Here is a 22,586-nt window from a genome sequence, read left to right on the forward strand (position 1 = left end):
CAGTGATCCTGACCTACGTAGAGAGCTGTTTAAGTTCATGGCGCTACATCCCCAGACAAGCTTTCAAACGCTACGAAACTATGCGTTCAAATTGGAGAACCAGAACAAAGATGCAGTTCGAGCCCAAGAACATTGGCCTGAAGTTCTCTTAGCACAGTTCGCCAAACTAGAGAAGCAACTTGAAGAGATAAAGGGGTCCGGGTATAACAGTCGGCTAAGTTCAAGGAACCCACTCTCTAGTCAACAGCATAGTCAACGCAGACCAACACAAAGACACATGGAACATAGCCATCAAAACAGAAGTCGAGCAACAGCACCACCGGGTCTTGTGTGGACGAGGACCAAGAGAGGATTCTTCCCATACACTGATGATGGATCACCAGTCTGCACCCAGTGCTGGGAAGCTGGACATGTAAGGCGTCACTGTCAGCAATCGCCACAACTCCCTGCTGAGGTTCAATCTGTGTGCAATAGTGAAGAACCCATTGTTTCACAACCAACCCACCAAGTAGTGCAACGAACCAGTAAGCAACAAGTTGATGCAATTTCCACTACAGATCAAGCATACCCCGGATCGGAAAATAGGAACTTTATCTCTGGGCAGCAAAACAAGAACAGGCATAACAGAGTCCGGAGGACACATAGACAAAAAAGAAACTACAAGGAGTTGAACCAGCCACATAGACGATTTCGCTCACTACTCTCTATCACACTTTCTACAGCTTCCCAGACATTATGGATAGAGGAAGACAGACCACTCTGTATGACCGATGGAACCAGCACGTTACAAACTGGAAAGATGTTTGTCGTTCCAGAAGACACTGACAAGAAACAGTTGTTTCAGTTTTCAGAAACCTACTAGGCTGAACGCCCCTAGACGGGTCGTTTCAAGCTAGGGGCTCTGTAGTGGAGTGGATACCTTTTCAGGAAACACCGGCCACCCCGATATCCACGTGACCTTTCCCCCCTAGATAGCACCTTGTGTCCGCGCACAAAGAGGCAGACCAACTAGGGCACTGTCCATTCGACCGGCATTTCTTGTCGCTGTAATGTCCGCATGTTACTGGACCTAAGTCGTCTCCACTCCCTTTTGGGCTTGGTTCTACACCATGTCATTTGTGGGTGTCATTCATTCCGGAAAACGCTAATCCTACACGCGATAAAAGATATTGTCAACTTTGTGACAAGTCAAAAACTCGTTGTCAGAGTCACTCAAATTTATCACAGCATTAATTATTATTTTTCATTATTTATTTATTCTACTTTAATTATTTCCCCATCCTGCCCCTAAAATTCTTCACCCGCACCACCTTTTCCTCTCTACCAGGCTAGACTTAGTCTACCACCTTGGAGAAAACTAGACCAGTCCTTTCATTTATCTGCCCTTGATCGGGGAAAGATAATCTCTTTGATCTTATCGGCAGGATGTCTGACAGCCGCAGTGGACACCACCTTGTGTGGAATGCAAGTTACTCCTCCCCCCCCTTTTTTCATACGTCTCTCTTTGATCTAAGAGATTACTCTGGTCAACACACCGCGTGATACTCCAAGGTGCGACTCTTGTCGAACTTCACCCATGTGTTAGATAATCCTTAAGCCTAGGACATTTCCTGTTTCCGCTCACATTTCCCAGGCATATAAAAAGTAAATCAAATCAAGCCAGACTCTCTTTCATTTCTCCTTCGAGCTGAGCTATCGAGTCTGGACTATATCATTTATTCTTTCTCCTAGAGGAATACCTGGTGGTAAGCCGAACTTAATCACAAGTTCCATCTTGATTACTCTGTGTATATTTCCATTGGATTTTATCATGTGTAGTTTATTATTTCATTTATATTTAATTAGTGCATTGTGTATTTCTCACTGTCGTAAGTAGAAAACATGAACATGGCTAATGTATATTTTATGTATTGCATTAATCTATTAATGCTACGTTGCTCAATTGATCGTTGATGCAACCATGTATATATTTGTACATCTTAGTCTATTTCCTTTATCTCGGCTGACAACCGTGATAATTTTACTAGCGCACTAATACTGCGTCTAGAAAAGAGATACGAGTTATCTCCCCTGTAGTGAATTGTCTCCCCTGTACTCATTTTACTCTAATGAGAGTTGCGCCGCTTGAAGGGACACCCTCTCCATTCAAGCACGCTTCATTGTTCTCGACCCACGGTCATATGTAAACAAACCATCTGGATCGCTGACCACCACCCATCCTCCCCCCCCCCCTTCTTTCTCTATCCACCTGTGTTGTTTATTTGAGATTATTATTTCCCCTTCTATGTACATTTTTATATTATTATTTCCCCTTTTATGTACATTTCTATATTGCTACTATCTGCCATCTATTTTCCCAAATCCCATTTGTCATCATCTCCTCATTGTGCTCTAAAGCAATTTCACCAATCTGACGAATGCACCTCAGTCGAGGGCATCGATAAGATGCATGAGAGACATGTCCTAACTTGTCTTTATTTATCCGCAGCCTCCCTCAGGTGTCTGCCTATTTATTTGCTATTTGCTGTTCAGTGTCTACTCGACGCCACTCAACTACTGCCTATGTGCTTTGTGCTATTCAGCACTGCACTTGCCTACTGAGATCTACTCAACTCTACCACTTGGCGCTATCGGCATTGCCCGCCTATTCGACAGCCCACCTGTCAAGCTATTAGGTGCGACGTCCCTATGGATTCAGATCTGTGTGAGACGTCATAGCTACGCCAACCCTCTGCAACTCACTGGACATATCCTGTCAACTACGCTGCACACGGCAGATCAGCTCTGCCCGCAGTAACCTTGTGCCCACGGTAGCCGGCCACCCGCCCTACTGTGCCCACTACAGATATTAGATTTTGGGGATTGAGACTCCCCAAGAACTATATCACCGGCGTCCCTCTATCCGCTAGAGCGCCACCTCCAGCTGCAGAACCTCAAGCCAGGACACAGCCAGCTGCGACATCAACAGGAACACCAGCGAAGTCAGAGGACAAAGTGACATACTCTCTTATTAGGTGCAAGAGTGATGATTAAAGCTAGTATTATTTAGAGATAGAAGCAAATCCTCCCCCTTTTTATTCTTATATGTATATTTATGTAAATAAATATTCTTCATTTTAACTTTTGTATCTATCTTTCATTGCTTTGTCTCGTTGCGTGTCTGCTCCCGATTCATATGCTGATAAGTGGGGGTGTGATAGCTTTAAAAATAATCATCCCCTAGACATAAAACGTGCCAAACACACGTCACATTTCCCCACCTGTCACAAACTTTCATGTAATAAAATGTAATAATCAGGCAAATTTTCACTTTAATCGGAAGTTTCCATATTATACTTTATTTACGTTAATAGTGACTGGCATACTAATATGCCATAGGTTGCAAAGTTCGTAAAGTAAAGTTAATTTGATCGTAATCTTGTACTTAGTAAAGATTGAATAAAATTAAAAGTTGAATTTTTTAAAAATACAAAAGCTTAATTTCCACTTATTATCCTTATTCCCACCCAGACTAGGCCCTGCGCAATCAGTTTCACATAAGACCCTGCAATCGTTAGGACCGGCCCTGTTTAAGTTTAAGACTTAAAGACAAGTCACATGTGTTTAGTATAGATCTGTATTTAATATTACCAATATAAATGATGACTTATTATTTTTTTAGATCTAAAGTCTAGCCTTATTAATAAGTATAGTAAGGGCTAGTAAAGGACTATATTAGAATTAGATCTTTTATAAATATATTCTATAGAGATTTAGCTTAGGCTTTAGGTTTAGTCCTTGACTAATATAATATTATATTTATTTATATCTATGAATAGTTTTTATGCTAGGACAATACTCACTAGGTCTTACTATTAATACTATAACAGAGATATACAAATTCAAGCGTTAAAAAATGTTGGCGACTGGGCTTAGACTTAACATAGATAGAGGCTAGTCTAGATTACTCTAGATCTACTTAAATCTACTAGTTTATAAACTATTACTCTAGTGTCTCTAGTATAAGTATTAAACTCTATTAGTATTACTACAAGCCAAAGTCAAGTATTATTATTATTATCTCCCCTTACGTTTCATTCAAACGAGTCCGTTAGTGTTTCCTACATCATTTTTAAGTGTTGTAAAAAGTTCTTCCTGGAGATAGAAATGAAGATGCAGCAGGTTTCCGCTCAGGTCTGCAAGCGGTCTGATTCCGGGCGGGACTCCGTCGATGACCCTATTCTGGCGTTTTCAGCTTCCCTAATTTTTTCTCGTATTTTTCTTTCAGAACGCACTATTCATCCTAGTAAAAAAAAGTCGAGGGTCTAGTCAGTAGTATTATACCAGCGACATTCTAGGTACATATAGAGTACGGACGTTTGTAATGGGCGTGATCTTTTTTAAAGTTAGACGTCTCTAACGTCGTCACTGTAATAAAGTGCAATGGTCGGAAAAAATTCGACAATTCAGAGACAAAAAAAAGATTTTTTTTTTAATTGCTAATTATATAATTTTACAAGTATTCAGACTACAATGAAAATAAAACTTTTTTTCGCCCCCCCCCCCCCACCTATAGTTGGTCGGTCATTGGATTAAAGCTCCAGACAGCTAGAACAACTGAACCGATAAGGGTGCTTTATATTTTTAATAAATAAATTTTAAATAACTTTAACAAACTTCTTTTGTGAACAAAAACTCTATATATCTGTTAGTATTCACAGAATTAACTTCAGATGTAGATCTAATAGTAATGAAATAAACAGATTAAAAAAAAACGCTTTTACTCGTTCATGTCTCACGATCTATCTGCCGTTTCACATTTGCACTTAACTTCATTATCAACACTGCATAACCACCAATCACTCGCTTAACCTTTTCTTACCGCCGCCTAGAAAACACACACACTCCATAACATCCCTTTTGTCAAGACGTTGCGCCCCGCACCTCCCCCCTCATAATAGAAACTCGCGCCCCCATAAAGAAATGCTGAAGTACAGATGATAAATAATCCAAATCTGAATAATAGTAGTAATAATCCAATACGGAATATGTGTACGATTTAAAAAAATAAAACGCTAAAAAGATATTTAAATACCGTTATATATGTTCTCAGGTCAGGCTGGCTCGGCTTCAGGTGAGGTCTAGGCCTTTCTGCAAAACAAGAATTTCTATCACAGACAGTAGGCAGATAGTAGCTCTACTGGGTGGGTCCAATCTGTGCACCTCAGTCTGAGACCAAGGGGCTAGTGTCACCTAAGTAACCAGACAGCACAACTAAACTAAACCAAATAATCTAGCTAACTAAAAGAAAACAACCAACTAAATTTATTTGAAAATAAATGCAAAAATGATATTTTATTTACGCAGGAAAAATTAATCAATAAAAATATATGTAAACAAAAATAAACCAAAAAAGTCAGTGGCGGACTGGGTATCAAAATCGGCCCGGCATTACTATATAAACTGGCCCACTAATGGCATGTCATATATTTTCGGTGGGAGGATTTTTACCCCAATCCGCAATTTATATATATATATATATATATATATATATATATATATATATATATATATATATATATATATATATATATATATATATATATATATATATATATATATATATATATATATAAGTGTGTGTGTGTGTGTGTATGTAATTAATCTTCATTACATTCTGATCTTTCATTCTTTCAAAGTTTTTTATACTCTCATAGTGTAAAGACAGTACACACCGCCAAAGGGCAGCTAGAAAGTCCCGGCGATGCCCGGAACAAACCACTATTACCGTTATTTTAAGCTTTAAAAAAACATATTCTAAAGTATCTACAGTGCAATTAGCCTGCTACTCTTCCGCTAAAAAAAATTCAAAACCCAATTCTGCTGTTCAATGGAGTCCAGCGACTGGTAGAAAATGGTAAAATGCTTTAGTTTTTGTATTGGAGGGGGAAGGGAAACCACAAAAACCCTTTTGGATACGCTCATGAAATTTGGAAACTGTAGTTTGCTTACGTTGGCTGCACTGGAGCAGTAAGTAAAGTTTCCCTTTCAGACAATGAGGTCTGAGGCAAGTGATGGTTTGAAGACCCTCCCCTCCCGGCTACGCCCATGTGTTATATTATAGGTGTAAGCCTAATTCTCTACAAAATATATAACGTTTGATAACGCATCTAAAACTGGATTTATGCATTCGTTGGATTACATAATGTATTCTATTTATACATGTAGCCTATGTAGTCTGAAAACTATAAACAATACAATAGCAGCCTAATGAGTTTGAAGCTGTTTTAGTATTGCTTATAGATTACAGACGTTTCTTCAAAAAAAAAGATTGTTACGTCTTACGCATTTCATGTGTCAATCTAGTCATGCATGTTGATCTGTGACTTAAAATATGCTAAATCATTGGTTTTCTTGGCTGACTCAGGCAACCCATTCCATTAAAAGATAAGAGAAAGCAGAACGGTTAGAGAGGCACTTACTTAATGTGAAAAGCTCTTGCTTCCTCCTGTACATTCTCAAAAACGCGATTTGTATATGAATATACTATGACCCATTATTTAAAATATAAATCTCCTTTCATTAAATATCGGATGTGACAGCGCTATATAAATTATTGTAATTATAATAATAATTTTCATCATTAATGAATTCATACTAAGCATAAGTCTGCCATTAATTATAATAGTATAACAATTGATTTAGATCTAGATTAATTAAATAATTTTTTAAGCCTTAAGTGTAGTATTTTTAGATCTATATTATTAAAAATAAACAAAATGAAACTTACTTTTTCTTTTCAAATCGCAGAAAGTAGAGCTTTATACCCATATTGAGCTGTGAATAAGTTGGGTGGTTTGCAATTTCGCGGCTGTGTGTATGTGTTAAAGTTAATTTCTATTAAGTATTGTTAAAGAGCGCCTATCTTTTTTTTTTATTTTTTTTTTTTGCTGCGTTATATCAATGTTTTCTAACTTAACCTTTCTCATCCCTCTTTTTGGTTAATTTCATTGGAACCATTAAAAGACGGGGGAGGGAAGGAGCAAAATAAAAAATGGGAGTGCCATCAAAGGCCCATGCCGACCAGCAAAATGATGAGGCCAAACACAACCTCGAAGACATCATGCATAGCAGAAAGTACGGTCTAACGTTTTGCAAAGATAATACGTACAGTGTATAGTGTATTTTATTGTGTGAATATTCTTGTTGAATTTCAAACAAAATTAATTGTAATAAGAATAAATTAAAAAAAAACAAACAAAAAAACTTGTTCGGGCCTTTGTGTCTTGCTGCTGTCATGTTGTTTTTAAGTTGTCTGCATTGAATTTATTTTTCTTTGGTCGCTACCAGACCGGCCCATTTGGTACCGGCCCACCGGGCATTCGCCCGTTTGCCCATATAGCCTTCAAACAACTTATCAACCCTACTATATCAATACCACTACAAAAACTAACCAACCAAACTATCTAACTAAATTTACTAGATTAAACCTAACAATGCTAATACTAAGCCCAATAACAAATGCAGACTATTAGATCTATGGGTAACAGAGCCAGCAGGCAATTACTGCGCTGCGACAGCAGTAACTAAAACCACAGCAGTAATGGCAACAGCTTAAGCAGCAGTAAAACATATTTTGCAACAGGCAGAGCAGTGCAGTTTTTAAGCAGCAGTAATTGCAACAGCTTAAGCAGCAGTTACAATAGCCTGCAACATACAAATACAACATACAAATATAAAACTACAAATATATTTTATAAACTAGTCATGTCGCTATTTTGTTTCATCTCCTTGACTATTTCTTCCATACAATGTAAGCTATAGAACAGTTTGAATCTAATTTACTAGATTTATTTCGGACACACGGTACATGTTGTTACTACACGAATCAGTGCTCTGTAATAAAAAGAAGAAGATAGGCCAACCTTTTTTTACTTCATTGTTTAGTCCATTGGTTTAATCTAGATATTGACTTTACAAATATATTTCTAAACTCTAGCTCTAAACAATTGTCTTAATTTATTTATTTCTTTATGATTCTTTATAGTTTAATTTTGGAAATAATTCTATTGTAATGTCAATATTTTTAAATAAGCTAACCTTTGTTTTCTACGAGTTTTTTTTAAACTAACTAATTAATAGTAATACTGTAACGTAAACAAAATGATGAACAATGCTCAAGACTGACTAGTCTGGCTGGCGCCTCAAAACCCTTTTAAGCTCAGACGGAGAAATCGGCATCTCTGGTTCTGTCCGGTCTGGATAGACTATAAGGGCCCCATACCCAGATCTATCGGGGTCCCTTATTACCGACCCATCGGTATAACAGAAAATGGCATCTGATGGGTAGGACTTTAGTGTAGCTGATGCCAAGTTTTGGAGTATGGCAGGTGTTAATAGCCTCTTGGTGGCTCCCTCTTGCCCTATAAGGGACGACTTCTCCTCCACGGAGGGCAAGTACTAATTATTCTAATTGGGATTCTGTCAGTGGAGAGCCCAGCTGATTTTGACCAATTGACCGCAATGTGGAGGAACGATCGCATTTTATGCTTTTGCTCTCTCTCCACTAATATTGAGGTGGGTAGACTAGAGTCGCCCCTTTTATAGCCCTCATAGGCTGTAAGTACCGCCCTCTCCCTCCTTAAATGTAAAGGGGCCACGTTTGTTAAGATTTCAGCAGCGTTTGTTGGGCTTGTCCGAAAGGTGCCTGTCACGAGTCGAGTCTGTGACCTATTTCGACCAGTTTCTAGAAGCGAGTTCAAACCAGTGCAAGTGTCCAGCGTAAACAAGTTAATTTTAGATATCCAATCAAAGAAAGAGGTTAAGGGAAAAAAATAGCACACGTCAGCTTCTAGAAGGTCAAAGTTACTAAAATAATTATCTGAGAAAGTTCCATGATTCTGGAACGTACGATCAAAGAAAGTATAAATTAGGGGAAAGTCAGTTAGACGGGGTCCTCGCATAGTAGTAGTTCTTGTAGAGCGATGGTCCTCGATTATTCTTCTCTTAGTAAAGGTTTATTCAAGTTTTGTGATATTAGCAGGTTCATTAGTTAAAGTTTTATTAGTTGAAGTTGAAGTTATACTAAGTGAAGTTTTATGTATCTTTAAGTTTTATTTATGAAGTATCAAGTCAAGTTGTTATTGAATTGAGAAGTTAATTTGATGTGAAAGTTGAAGAAGTATTTTTAAAGAAGTTTTAAGAAAATACAGAGAGATGTTTCTTTCTTCACTTCATATGAATTTATCAACTTATTAATACAATCCTTCGGCCAGTCGTTACAGTGCCACAAATGAACCTTAGTGCCTGTGATTGTACTCGGTCGAGTGATTTGAGGGCAGTTTTACTAGCATATACTTGAGCTGTACTCAATTTGTGATCTGACTGCCCCTAAAGTACAATGTGCGTAGCATGTAAGCTTTGGCCCCCCACTTTGTGCTGGCCAGCTTTCTTAGTAACGCTAACTTCTCCGAGGCTTTTCTTTCAACTTCCTGGACGTGCTGGAGCATTTACAACTTTCTATCCACGGTCACCCCTAGATATTTGGCGTGTTTTTACGTTGGAGTCGCAGCCCACCGAGTTGAAGCTCGAATAGAGCCTTAAGAATGTCGATCCCTAGGCTGAACAGGGACCAGGTCGTTTTGGCAACGTTTATCTGAATCTGTCATTTGTCGCAATACAAGGAGATGGTTTGGAGGTCTGCTTGTAATGCCGCATGTAAATGGTCGGCTTTCTTGCCGGTTGACCAGAGGACAATGTCATCCGCATAAAGCAGTTTCTTTGACCGCAGTGAGGTGCGTTTCTTAAATTTCTTAAGTCTAAAGAAGCATCGAGACAATTTCAAGTCACATCATAGCCAGAGTCCACCGACTATAGGCGAGCTGTTAACTGAACAATTAAAAGCAACAAAGCAAGATGAGAAGGTTAACATTGAATCCAGAAAAAAAATGATGAGGCCGACATCGTGAAAAGAAGAAAATACTTCAATACCGCAGGTTCTAGAGACTAAAGAACAGCACACAAGCATGTCCTCAAAAATTCATACTGAAGAAGCTGAACCATCAGACAGTGTAAACAATACAGAAAGCAGGATAATAAACTCTAGACTGAACGACATTGGAGATTGGCCTGATGTAATCACAGATAATATTCGCATACACCTTTTAACTCAAGGATCTGAAACAGTTCAGCGTATGGACAGTCAATTCAGAGAGGCGTATAGACATCAAGAATCAGCAAAAGGAAAGGCTAGAAAGCTTTCAAAGGCTTGGTTTTTCCGGCAAATGTCAAACGGCGAGAAAGTTCTTAGAAAGTGGATGTGTTATTCGCCAAAAAAAAAGAATTCTTATTTTGCTTCCCCTGCACACTCTTCTCAACAAAATCAAGTACCAAATCTTCATTTAAATCCAAAGATGGATTCAATGAGTGGTGGAGGTTATCCCCAAAAATAGAAAAACATGAGACCAGCAGAGCTCATATTCAGTCATCGCTTGCTAGGAGGGAACTTGAAGTTTGCCTGAGAGTAGGGAACAATATTGACAACAAGGCCCAAGATTTGATTATACAAGAGACGAAAACCTGGAGAGTTAGTAAAATTACTATCAAAGTACGATTCACTCTTGAGGGAGCATGTGCTTCGAAGTAAGCTTTGTTCCAGACCGAATACATACATGTCTCCACAAATACAAAATGAATTTATTACAATATTGGGGGATCACGCTAAAAAACAAATCATACAGCAAGTAAAACAAGCCAAATATTTCTCTATTATTTTTGACAGTACTCCTGACATCTCAAAGCTGGATCAAATTTCCCAAATTTTACGGTATGTTGTCATGGATAATGACGGGGTGCAGGTTCTTGAGTCTTTTGTTGACTTCATCAACACAAAGGACAAGCATGCTGCTGGAATCGCTGAGATGATTCTAGAGAAATTGCGTTTGGATGGCTAAGACATAATGGGGTCAAGGCTGTGATAATGCTGCGGTCATGAAAGGTCATTAAGGTCATGAAAGAATTAACAATATTTGATTAATGAATAAATATTATTTTGAAAAAAAAAGTAAGGTTTTGCAATGTTATTAATTAGTTGGTTTTTTTTTTAGGGGGGGGGGGCATCAAGATGAAGTACCGCACCAGGCATCATACACTCTAGCTACGCCACTGTTTATAGCTTTTATAAAGCGCTACTTTCATGCTTATAGCATGCTCAGAGCGCTTTGGTCCAATCTCATTTGTGGACCAGTGGGGGGGGGGGTATCTGGTTTTCCGTGCTGCCTTTAGGCGCTCAGTAAACATAACTCTGCCCTGGTCGGGTGTCGAACCTCGAGCCCCCTTCTAGGTAGCCAAGCCAAGCCAAGTTCAAGCGCACTTAGCCTATCGACCACAGTAAGGATATGTTATTATTGTAATTAGAATAGGCAAATCTGTAGTTCATGTCCGACCATGTACGATTTATTATAGGCTTGCAATTCTTTGCACTACAAAGGATGTCACATATTCTATAGCATGTTAGTCGTGACGATTTGTTTATATTTGCACATTATGAATGCCACAAAGTCGACTTTCACAAGACATTCTGTATGGTGATTTAACAGAAGGCAGGAGATTCGATGGTCGTCTACTGCTAAGGTATACTGATATATGCAAACGCGACATAAAGCTCTTCAAAATCGACACTAACAGCTGGGAAAAGTGGCACTGGATAGATCCACATGAAGAGCGAGCATTAAAGGAAGGTCCTGGATTGCAGATGCCATACACAATAGTTGTAGAAAGAAGGGTGAAGGTACAAAGGATTGACATCTTTAGACACCCAAGAAGTTGCAAAGGGAAAAAATCGTCTCGAGACGTAAAATGCCACAATTAATTTTTATAATATTTAGTTAAGGTCTAGAATAAATTTTGCCAATTATCTTTCGATGTGATAAATGTTATATTTTATTTGAACAAAAGTAAAGAGTCTTTCGGAGTTGCGGTTGGTGTCAGCGCTCGATAAAATAGCATGTTAAACACGTCCACCAGTTAAAATAGAAGAGATACAAGAAAGTTCTTCACATGCAATCGTTCGAGTCAAAACGTTGATTTGGATCAACGGAGCAGCAAGAAACCCAATAATACGAGCAGCAGCATTATAAATTAACTGCATTAGCTGCGTATTTTAGTGCAGATATCTCAGGCACTGAGCAGAGTGTCAGGTTAAGGAATTATTTGTGTTGTTCAATAGCTGTACACAATTAAGGTTACGAGGTTCATCCTGACAAGAATATCATTTACACACAGTCGTACATAGAGTAACCAACTTTGTGGATGGTAAATAACAAAAACAATGAATTTAATTGAATGATACTGATATATGTATATTTACAATGAGAATGATAGAATGGTGAATAGATAATATATATATATATATATATATATATATATATATATATATATATATATATATATATATATATATATATATATGTCACCGTAATTTCGTAGTCAACCAGACGCTGACCGACTGACGTGACAATACAGCCAACATCGGCAAAAATAAAGTTAGACCTCAGCTGATCCCAACTGATGTGTAACGCCCTGACACTCAACGCCGTCGACGATCGCCCGTCTGACAATGACACTCAAGACTGTACTATATATTTCTGAGACAACAAGAGACGCCCAAACTGGCATAGAATCGAGCTCTGTACTGGCAGGGGTCCAAAAATCCTACTGAAGTCCAAGAAACTAGTACAGTCTTTTACGGACTAACACACCGTCCGTTTCAAACAAATTCAGAGGGTGAACTGCCTCAGGACAACGAATGACCAATAAATGTCACCGGACTTTGTGACGTAGCAAAAACAATTCAAAACAAAAATACAAGGCACTCTCGCCCCATACAAGTCACTACGAGTAGAGAAAAAAAACAGAGTTGGGACAAAGCAAAAGACATTTGTTTAAACTACGCGACACAGAGATCTTAGAGTGTTCGGTTTGTTGATTGCGATTGTATTCGACTTCATTGGTTTAGTTCCTGTTCTGAGAGACGCGCTGCATGTGTCTAACTTCAGTGTACAGTCTAGACATGGATAAACTACTCGGCCATGGCTGCCCCGTGATGGCTAGCATTCTTTTTCCGTAACTGTCCCTAGCGAGAGCGTTGGTGCTAAATTTACCTCTTTTGTGTGAGACACAATGAACTGAAAAATACGAATCCATACGAGCTTTAAGTCTCAACTTAAAGATCTTCGACTGTTTGGCAGATCATAAAATAACGACTGCATGTGAAACCAGGTAAACTGCACAATGTGTTGCCTCTTGTGTTTCTGATTTGTCTTTTCATTGTCGTTAATTAGTCATCTGTTCTTGAACCAGTTTCCACGGCGTTGCAGTCTTTCCAACTTAACACAGCGGCAACTCAACAGCATATCAACAGTTACATTATTGGCATAATCAAAAACCAACATGACCATCCTGAGGAACACTTGCGGATCCAGAACTTTAGAGTGGGGGGGGGCGATTTTTTCAAAACCCTAACCCGGTGCAATATATATATATATATTGTAATAACTTAAATGAGGCAACTCAACGAGAAATAGACGTTTATTTACACGACATCACAGGTACACAAAACAACATCTATCTTAGGCACAATCTCTCCATATTGGCTCTATACTTGGGCGGAAATCGTTTGTCTCCTAATGACTCCTAATGTCAACATCCTTTTCTAGTCTGGTTACTAGAAGTGCGCATCTTTTGCACTAGCCTGGATGGTGGTGCGCATGGCATAACAATATAATATATATATGAGCTTTCAGAGCTATTTTTTATGTGTATTTTCATAGGCTATAACTGTTCTGTATATTCTTTTTTATAGGTTAGTGTCAGATTTTATAATTGTACTTCCGCATATTTTTATATACGTTAGTGCGGGATAGTATAAAAAGTGATGTACATGCTGTTTTAAAACAGTTGAGTGTACAGTTGACCAGCGGTCAGTTAAGTATATCTCTGTCTGTGGGGGGGGGGGACAGTGCCCGCCGACCTCCTCGTGGTGTTCCCTGGTAACTGCTCTCAGGGTGGTCTGAAAAAAGGCTAACGTTGCGGGAGCCCCAACTTTCCTAGCAGGCTCACCTGGTGCAGAGTTCTGCTGGTGAGGTCTGGGTAATGCTAAGCTCTGATCGACATAACCCCTGCACGCTCGTCTGGTGTAGGGATTTGTGTCTGTCGGGGCTTTAGCTAATGCTGAACTGATCAGCCGCCGCCCTGGAGACTAGTGGAGGGTCAAGCCATCAAAATTTGCGGGCCCTAAACTGGTGGCTTTAAAAAAAAGGTCTCCTGCCTCACTCCACTTTCGTGGATTAAACCCTGCCCATACGAGCGAGTGGTTGAATTAACTGATCCTTCGATCGATTCATAGTTCAATGTTCATGTCTGGACTGTTTTTCACTGCTCGCTCTAAGGGGCAACCCAAATCTCCTCCCCCCATACCAATGTCGAGAATGAATACAAAAAAAAGCGGGTCTGAGCAGACCCTAACAGGCTCCGCTGACCAGGTAAAGGGCATTAGGCCTGGCATCGAAAAATGTGCTACTAATCGCCTCGCAACGTTGGTACATAGGGAGAACGGGCCAAGTTGTGAAAAAAGAGCTACCGTTCTTCCCAACACACAAACCCTGATAACATCCTTTTTCCCCCAAACAAACACTACAATTAAAAAACCAAAAAGTCTCAGAAAAAATTAACCCAACACCAACACCTCATACTGGGAAAGTAAATATCCCCCACACTAATTTAGGTGGAAAGATAAAGCAACATGATCCCCAAATTTCCAAATCTGATGCTAAAACTTTCAAAGTCCTTCAATGTGTGAGCAGGTAGGGGTGGCGCTATTGAGTGAGGCCTTTTTGTTATTATCTGCTGCTCAACATCTATTCAATATTTTACAGTAGGTAGGTGGTAGCTCTACTGGGTGGGCCCAATCTGTGCACCTCGGTCAGCACTGACCACTGGTCAAGACAAAAGAGAGCTCAACGTAGTTCCGGAGCTAGCTATAACTGGTCAGCGCGAACATATCGGAGAGCATGACGTCACGCTAATTACCTAAAACTAAACTGGACTACTGATTTCCCTAATTTGTACCTAGCCGTACGCTATAATAAAATCTAGCAAATTACTACTGACATGGACTACACAACATTATATACCAAATTAAACAGCATTAAAAAGAGAATCTTAAAATATATTTTACAAAAATACAAAAAGGAAGATAAAAAGTTATTTCTATTCTAAACTCATATGGGGGCTCTATACCGTTTACAGACCTGCACATAAACTGAAATTAAAAAAATAACAACTAATCCAACACTAATGCCAAATACAAAAATAAGCAGAACTAACCAGGGACAAAAATAGGATAGAACATCCACAGCTCTAAGGCTAGTTAACTATTTTAAAAACTACTTTTCCTCTACGAGTAAAACACAAATAGCAGAAAAAAGACTAAAACTAGCAGAAAGTTATAAATCGCGGAAACTACTAAATTACAAAACATCGTAGCCCTGGTCTATATAAATTACAAATTAAAATAAAGATAAAAATAGATAAAAAATTAGATCTAGAAGCGCCAGCTCACATTCACCCCCGCTCAAAACTTTAGCGTCCCCGCAAAACAAAAAATACACAAAATACAGAGACTAAAAAGTCAAAATATATACAGCAGAAATAAAATAAAATTTACACAAAAGCACAAAGAATTATAACTATAGCCCTCAGTGTTAAAAATAAACCAACATAACTAACGAACTATAACCATACACAAGTTGCGAAGCTTACATCAGAACAATAAGGCTTAACTCAGTTTCTTACCCACACAGGCTAAAACAAAGTCGAACAGACTTACACAAAGCCACGAAAGCTTCAAACAGGTCCATAGTCACACAGACTTATGGTCAGCCACTAAAGGCTTTACAGACCAGAACATTAAAAAAAATATGAATACTACATAGCTGACATGTTCAGCCAAATGGCAAAACAAAAAAAAATGACAGTGGCAACACACAAACAATAGTAACAGCAAAGTGTCATAACACTAACTTGAGGTTAATGTGTTATAACTCAAACACAGGTGTGAGCAGGTCAGGCAGGCGCGAGTGTGAGAGGACCTATTCTTACTGCTCAACATTAAAATTTACCAACAGTAGGCAGATGTTCGCGCTACTGGGTGGGCTCAATCTGTGCACCTCGGTATGGTGACCAAGGGGCTAGAGTCACCTAAGTAACCAGACAACTAACTATACTAACTTAACTAAATGAAAACAAGATAACAAACTTTAGTTTACAATAAATAAAACAAAAAAAAATTTATTTACATACAAAATAAATCAATAATGAGAAATAATATATACACTAACACTACAACTGAACTCAGCAACTAACTAAAACCCTCTAAATCTACGCTACTACAAACACCAACAAACTAACCAAACCAACTATCTAACTAAATCACTACAACTACTACCCTAGACCTACACAACAAAAACCAAATAACACTAGCTTCCCTTGAATTAGAGCTAGAATAGATCTACAGAAACAATAACAAAACTATCAATAGCAGAAACAAAATAACACTAGCTTCCCTAGAATTAGATCTAGAATAGATCTACAGAAACAATAACAAAACTATCAATAGCAGAAACAAAATAACACTAGCTTCCCTAGAATTACAATAGATCTACAACAGCAGTTATAAACAGCAGCTATTTCAGCAGAGTAATAGCAGCAGCTAAAAACAGCTAAAAGCAGTAATATCCAGCAGTTAAAAGCAGTAATATTCAGCAGCTAAAAGCAGTAATAATAGCCTGCAATACATAAATGCAAAACTATATTCTATTCTATTAGGACTGATGGACGCTGCCTTCTTCAATACAGCATGTTGCCAACTATTATGACAAATAGTCCAAGTAGAAAATAAAATAACTACCTTACACATAGTATATGTGAGCAGGTCAGGCAGGCGCGAGTGGATAGAGAGGGCCTATTCTCTGCTGCTCAACATTAAACTATTTACCTAACAGTAGGCAGATGTTAGCGCTACTGGGTGGGCTCATCTGTGACACCTCAGTCTACGACCAAGGGGCTAGAGTCACCTAAGTAACCAGACATACTAAACTAAACTAAAGGGAAACAAGATAACAAACTTTAGTTTAGTATAAATAAACAAAATGAAACTTTATTTACATGGAATCAAATAATAATAAAATATAATATATACACTAACCACTATAAACTACCCTCTAAATCTACACCACTACAAAACACTAACAAACTAACCAAACTAACTAACACAAACTGATCAAACCAACTATCTAACAAAATCACTACAACTACTACACTAGACCTAGATCTACACAAACACACTACAATAAACTTGTCTAGATCTACAATATCCTACTATTACACTCATAACACTAACACTAAAACAAGAATATCTTATCCTTAGGCTCAGTACCTTACTATTCACTAAGAACAGAACTGAGAAACAGACTATAAATATAACTAAGTTTACTAAGGCGATAATAAAGAAACAAAATAACACTAGCTTAAGCTTCCCTAGAATTAGATCTAGAATAGACTTCAATAGATCTACAGAAACAATAACAAAACTATCAATAGCAGAAACAAAATAACACTAGATTCCCTAGAATTAGAATAGACTTCAATAGATCTACAGAAACAATAACAAAACTTTAAAACTAGGTCTAGATCTATCAATAGTAGAAACAAAATAACACTAGATTCTAGATTCCCTAGAATTAGAATAGATCTACAACAGCAGTTATAAACAGCAGAGTAATTGCAGCAGCTAAAAGCAACAGTAATAATAGCAGGCCGTCCCAGGTACAGGAATAAAAATATAATTAGACGACAGACCACAACGATCTTCAGCTGTCACACAGACAGATATGGTACTGACCACTGGTCAACTGTACACTGAACTGTTTTAAAACAGCGTGGCATCACTTTTTATACACAAAAAGCGGAAGTACAAATAATAAGTTTGGCACTAGCCTATAAAAATAAAAAATATAAAAATATAGCTCTAGGAGCGCAAGCTCACATATAGATCTAGTAAAAAATATAAAATATTTCTACACTTACAGGAATAAAAATATAATTAGACGACAGACCACAAAGATCTTCAGGTGTCACACAGACAGATATGGTACTGACCACTGGTCAAATGTACACGCAACTGTTTTTTTGACAGCATGTAGTACATCACATCTATACTATCCTGCACTATCCCGCACTAACATATAAATATGCGGAAGTATAATTAATTAATAAGTTTGGCACCAGCCTATAAAAATAAATATATAAAAATAGATCTAACCTATACAACAAAAATACATTTTAAAAATAGCTAAAATTGCATATAAAACTAGCTCTGGGAGCGCAAGCTCACACAGGGCATCTAGCATAGTGGTGGTAAGACATAGAAAATAAAAAATAAAAGGACCACTGTCAGACAAATCAGCTTAACACGACATTAATGAGTACCGTAAGTACTTCAAAAAAGTCTACTTCCTATATCAAAAGCAAAAAAGTCGAAACTACTTTAAAAAAAACATTACATGGCTTTCCAAAGGCAAAAAAAACAGAATACTGCGTAAAATGTATTACATTTATCTACGTCATGGCCTCCAAGACAAATAACATAACGAGTACCTTGACGGCAACATCGAAAATTAACATGACTAGAAAATTTGTACATACAGCATTTTACTACAGCAACTGTGACAAGTCAAAAACTCGCTGTCAGAGTCACTCAAATTTATCACAGCATTAATTATTATTTTTCATTATTTATTTATTTTATTTTAATTATTTCCCCATCCTACCCCTGAATTCTCCACCCGCCCCACCTTTTTCTCTCCAGGCTAGACCTTAGTCCACCACCTTGGAAGAAAACTAGGCCAGTCCTTTCATTTATCTGCCCTTGATCGGGGAAAGATAACCACACTATCTCTTTTGTCTTATCCGCCGGATGTATGTCTGACAGCCGCAGTGGACACCACCTTGTGTGGAATGCAAGTCACTCCCCCCCCCCTTTCTCCTATGTCTCTCTTTGATCTAGGAGACAATAACTGTAGACACTATCATATTTGGAGATCTAAATACCCATTTACCTTCCTGGGGCTATGATGACATTGATCAGTCTGGTAAAAAAGTTCATGACCTGTGCAATTATACTAACCTTTTTCTTTTGCAAAATAAAAACTCTCCTCCTACTCTTCTGCATGCTAGCAATGGTTCACTATCACGACCAGATCTTTCTTTAGTCTCTGCTAACTTGGAATCTGTCATAACGTATCAAGTACGATATTGGTAGTGACCACCTTCCAATATTACTGACTGCTACTCTTTCTAAAATGAACACCAAGACCACTATAGAACCACGAAAGTGGCGCTATAGTAAGGCTAATTGGAAAGGATACGAGACAGCTGTCAAAAATGCCCTTGCAAAAAATCCATGTAGAGTCTAGCTCTGTCAACCTTGTGTACCGTCAAATAACAACAGCTATCCTGGGCATGGCTAAAAAGTTTATTCCTCAAACTTACCCTTATAAAAAATTAGAAAACTTTTGGACGGCTGAAATCAACAAACTTGTTATGGCTCGGAGAAGGGCATAGAAAAAGGTCCAAAAGAACCCAAACAATCCAACACTCAGGCAGAAATACAACATACTCATCCTACTAGTCAAAACGTCTGTAAACAGGAAAAAACGAGAACGTTGGACCAACACCTGTGCAAGGTTAAATCTAAGGGATAACTCTAAGGCTTGGAGTCTTCTGAGAAATCTCGAAAATGCTGGGCGTACGAAAACAGCAACTCCATTATCTTCACCCAGTAAGGTAACCATTTCATCAAAGAAGAAAATTGCCACATTGTTAAACAAATATTTTGCTAAGATCAACAAGGATGCCAAGAAGTCCCCAATGTCCAAAGCCATTGATAAAGCTCGCAAAGCTGATGAAAATAAAGACCGAAAGGAACCACAGACCAAAAGTGCTGAGGGAACGATGAACTCCTCTTTCTCGATAGGCGAGCTTAATGCTGCCATAAGGAAATGCCAGCTTAAAAAGGCTCCTGGGCCGGATGGTATCACCCCCGAAATGCTTAAGCATGTAGGGGGGAAAGTAAAGGCCGTGCTCATGGCATTCGTAAATAGAACCTTGGCAGATGGTCATTAGCTCAGGGCCTGGAAACGTGCCACCATTATTCCTGTACCAAAAAAAGGAAAAGAAGCTTCCACTGCTGAGGGCCACAGGCCCATCTCACTCACATCTTGTGTGGGAAAGATGGCTGAAAAAATGGTAAATGAGCGTCTGGTTTGGTACCTTGAGAGTGCCCGTCTTATAGCTCCAGAACAGGCTGGTTTCAGGGCTGGAATGTCCGCTATAGATCAAGTCAACATCTTTGTGCAGAGCGGAGCAGTTGGATTCCAAAGGATCGAAAGCACATACGCAGTCTTCATTGACTTAAAACAGGCATATGATAAAGTATGGCGGCCTGGTTTGCTTCATAAGATAAGAGCCGTGGGGGTGCGGGGACGGATATATTACTGGATTAGAGACTTCCTACAAGAGCGTACAATAAGAACAAGAATGTACGGAGAAGTATCAGGGGAAATGACCTTCGAGCACGGCCTCCTCCAGGGCTCCGTCCTGTCATGCGCCCTTTTCACGGCCTTCATAAATGACCTACCGGCTCAGCTTAAATGCCAAAAGCTGCTATATGCTGATGATTTTGTCCTTTGGAAATCCGGAAGGAGCGCAACCTCTATACAAAAAGTGTTGCAAGAAGTTCTCCATACGCTCTGCTCATACACACAAAAATGGAGGCTAAAAATAAACACCTCCAAGACGGTCTATTCTCTGTTCACGCTCGGGACTGGCATTCTCGGGCAACCTTTCCGGCTCTCCCTCAACAGAGTGGCTGTCAGCATGGAAAAGCAACCCAAGTACCTTTAACTTTAGATCGCAAACTAAAAATGTGTGAGCACATCCAGGATGTTGCAAGAAAGGCCTCAGGGAAACTTTGAATTGTGCGGAAGCTGGCATTCACGAAGTGGGGAGCCCAAGCAGACATGCTCCGATCACTGTATTTAGGAGCAGTCCGATTACAGATAGACTACAGCCTACCTGTGCAAATTTATGGCTCTAGGACAGCTCTTGAACAACTTGATAAAATACAGCCCCAAGCACTAATATTGGTATGTGGAACCTTTAGGACAAGTCCAGTAAATGCGGCTGAAATAATGGCTGCTTTGAGCGGTATAAAAGGCTGGATGAATACCTCCCAGCTAGAAAACTAGTGGATGGTTGGAGATGCAGAAGACGTATCCAGATGCAGTCTTTTATGCATCATGCCACTAGACTATCTGATGAAACTGGCCTCTCCACCAATCGACAAAACATTCAACGCTTTCATCCCCTTCCCCTTTGGTGTCGCCCAACGACCCCAGACATACGCTTGAAATTAGTAGACCCTAATGCCACTAAGCAAAGCCGTTCATCTAACGACCTTCAAATCCTAGCTCTGGAGACCATTAATACCTTCAAGCCCAGTGCTATTTTTGCATACACTGATGGGTCGGCATCAATAGATTCTGGAAGAGCAGGCTATGGAGCCTACATCGACTTTCTTGGCTCTCACTCAGTCAAAATCTTTGGACCATGTGGTAGTGTTTGCAGTTTCGATGCGGAGACCATGGCAGTCTGTGAAGCATTAAAAGTCATTGACTCTCAACTCGGCGAGGGACATTTGAGGGCAACACAGATTGTTATGGTCACTGACTCAAAATCTGTACTACAGGCTTTTGCAAAGCCCCGGACCATGGCCCCCCAATATCAACACTGTCATCATGGCTTCACATAACATTTCACAACGCTATGGCACCCCTGTAATAATGCAGTGGGTACCAAGTCACATAGGTGTGACTGGCAACACAATTGCTGACTCTTTGGCCCACCAGGGAGGGCAAATTCCACCCACTGATCAGGCTGTAAGCTTTCATCAAGCCCTGGCTATAATACAAAAAAAAAACAGAAATGGAAAAGTGGTTTGAGTGCTGGGACAAGTCCTAAAAAGCCCGTGGAGTCTGGGAGCGCATGAGGCGCCCTGACCGCACTTCCCCGTGGTGGAGGCTGTTCAGGCCTGAGCAAGCTATTATAGCACAGTGCAGGACAGGCCACTGTCCTGTTGGCTCATATTTCTCGCGGCTATGGCCAAATTTTGATTCACGGTGCCCCCGCTGCGGGGAAGAAGAGGAAACCGTGCCCCATATTCTGTTTGAAATCCCCAGACTTGCTGATCTCCGTCTCGAAAGGTCTGGGAAACCCAAAATTCTCGACATATATGGCGACATTTATGCACTACGCAAGACAGCAGGATTTCTGTCCAGGGCTTTTGCAAGAGAGGATTTGAGCCTCTCAAGCCCTCACTCTAATGGTGTTTGATGATGAAGATGATCTCTGTCTGTGTGACAGTTGATCTTAGTGATCTGGCGTATGATAATTTAAACATTGCTATATTTCTGTACCTGGGACTGCCTGTA

Source organism: Biomphalaria glabrata, chromosome 4, assembly GCF_947242115.1.
Source record: "Biomphalaria glabrata chromosome 4, xgBioGlab47.1, whole genome shotgun sequence".
NCBI classification, from domain to species: Eukaryota; Metazoa; Mollusca; class Gastropoda; family Planorbidae; genus Biomphalaria; species Biomphalaria glabrata.